The following is a 2,572-nucleotide window of genomic DNA, read 5'->3' as shown; positions in this document are numbered from 1 at the left end:
GGCAGGGGGGAGGAGAGGGAAGAGCCATGCAGTCATACAGATAACCACAGTTTTTGGGGGCAGGTTGCTGGGGTCTTTTTCCCCTCTGGTCTTCAAGAACACAAGGACAGAATCACTGAAACAAACAAGAAAGGAAGCCCGAGTTCCTCTTAGTCCTCCCCTGCTTGTCTCCTGGCCCTCGAGACTACATTTTCCAATGAATTCTTTCTGTTCTTAGGTAAATTACACTGGAGACCACCTGGGTCTCTGCCTCACTGTTTTAAAAGACACAGAAAAATTAGCTTAGTGCTCATTTACATCCTTTCCCCTGATTTTCCACATGGGAAATCATCAGAACAGTCTGTAAGGTATTGACAGCATGGGTCTACTACTCTCCAAAGGAAACCTGAGAATGAACAGAACTAGTTTTCCTTCTGCTGATACCCATTAGCTCTGTTGTCAGAACAGGAAAGAAGACACCAGACGCAGAGCAACACCTAACATCCAACTGACCTACAGAATAAGGAAATCTACACAGTTCAGGACAGCTATTACATCAAAAAAAAAAAAAGAAAAAATCAAGAGGATAAGCAAATCTAAGGTACATGCTGATAGCACACTACTTTCTACTATCAGCTTGTAATAAACAACTGGAAAGCAACTTTGACGGGCAGTCAGCAACACATTTCACAGATACTGTAAACTCAACTACTTGTTTCTGAAGGTAATTCACTTTATAATGCTAAGAGGAGTAAAACAGTATCCAGCTTCTGCACTATCCAACAGAACAAATATAGACTTCACAACCAAATGCAAGCAAATCTCAAGCCTCAGTTATGAAAATCTTCATGCCTACTTAGCATACCTCCTTGGTGTATTTATTTACATACTGTGGTAAAACCATACCTCCATCACTTCTCTCTCCTATACAGCCAACATTGACAACAGGAGAGCGAACTAGAAACTTTTTTTCTCCTTCTGCATCATCAGAGCTGTTCAATGAATTCTTACTACAGAATTAGCCGGCAGAGGTCTCGCATACCCCTAGAAGGGCACTGTTCCTGCTGCTGGCAGCTACCCCAACAAGCCACATTTCTGCAAACACCCAATACTCCTTTCACCACAACCCTGGGACAAGCAACATTCAGCCTCAACATCATGCTATGTACCACTCTGGCAGGCACAATACAGTCTCATATTAAAAATACATATACAAAATAGTAATGTCTCAGAACCACCACACACACCCCAGAGGAAGCCCACCACAAGAATTCTGGGGCATGCTTTCTGACAATCTGCTCCAAACGCCAGATGATGCTCACCCTGAGCAGCGCGCATATGAGCCTAGCTGCACCAGCTCACCTGGCAGCCTCATCCTCCTTCCGGTACAAAGGTCACACAACCTTTGTTACTTACAGCACAGGGTACGACACGTGCCGGTTGAGTGCTGGAGAGGCTACCACTACCACTGTGAAACCAGTTCTCAGGTCTCCCATCTTTCTGCAGCGCTCAGCAACTTTATCCTGAGTATTACAAACCAATCTGGACTGGAGCGCAACCAGATGGAGAGATTAACGATGATTAACAGAGTCAGGTAGATATGCCAAAGCCTGGAGATCAATGCAAGAACAGCAAGGATTTGTCCCCCTTATTCTCCCCACCCCAAAAGGGCCACTTTAAACACACAAACCTTCTTTTGACCTGCTAAACTTCCTACCGGTTCTGTGAACAACTGTCCTAACACAGCCTTGGTGGTATTCAGAACAGAATTCATTAATCCAGAGAGATGAGGGAGATGACAGTGATGGAGAGGGATTCTCCAGCTTGTACATCCCTCAAGGGGGAGGTCTGACAGATCTGTTCTACAAAAGCTTCATCACCTTTTAAAAAAGTGTGGTGGTCCTCCATATTTTAAAACCAGAAGTTGAAATGGACCCCTCACTCCACTGTTTTCCGTATTAAGAACCACTACAATCATTATTCTCTAGGGTCCTGCAAGATCAGAACCTTCATAAGCCCCAAATACTAGTTTGTTTTAATCACTTTTTTTTTAAAAGTACTTCTGCAGTTGCTGTCAGTAACCAATACTATTTATTCTGACAGTCTTTATTCTGCTTTTCCTCGTAACAGCTGTAGGCTATAGCTGAAGTACTGAAACAATATACAAAACACACTACTGGGAATGCAGGCAGATGGGGGCAAGGAGACTAAGGTGTGAAAAAGCAACAGAAAAAGAGGGAAGAGGAAAATGTCAATTAAGGAGAGAAAGAAAAAGCACACGGGTAGGGGTATTCACTTTCCAGCAAACAGGACACTCCAGTTTGCCCAGGAAAATAGATGAGAGTAATCACTGGTTTACAGTTAAGAAAAATTAATCAAAAAGTTTGAAGTGGGCTCAAGCAGAAAATGGATTAAACCCAGTTAAAAATCTCCCCATGTTTCTAGAGTCTCAATTCAATCAGTCTCCGCCAACAGGTGTGGAGGAAAAGCCCCCTAACTAAACAGGAAAATAAAAGTAAGTAGGAGGAAATTAAATGGCAAAACTACATGAATGGAAGGGAAGACAAAAATGCTGAGATTTGCAATGAATATA

This window comes from Pygoscelis adeliae, unplaced genomic scaffold (genome assembly GCF_000699105.1).
Source record: "Pygoscelis adeliae isolate BGI_AS28 unplaced genomic scaffold, ASM69910v1 Scaffold120, whole genome shotgun sequence".
In the NCBI taxonomy this organism is placed as follows: Eukaryota; Metazoa; Chordata; class Aves; order Sphenisciformes; family Spheniscidae; genus Pygoscelis; species Pygoscelis adeliae.
The sequence above is the reverse complement of the archived record's forward strand: the minus strand, read 5'-3'. Positions refer to the sequence as shown.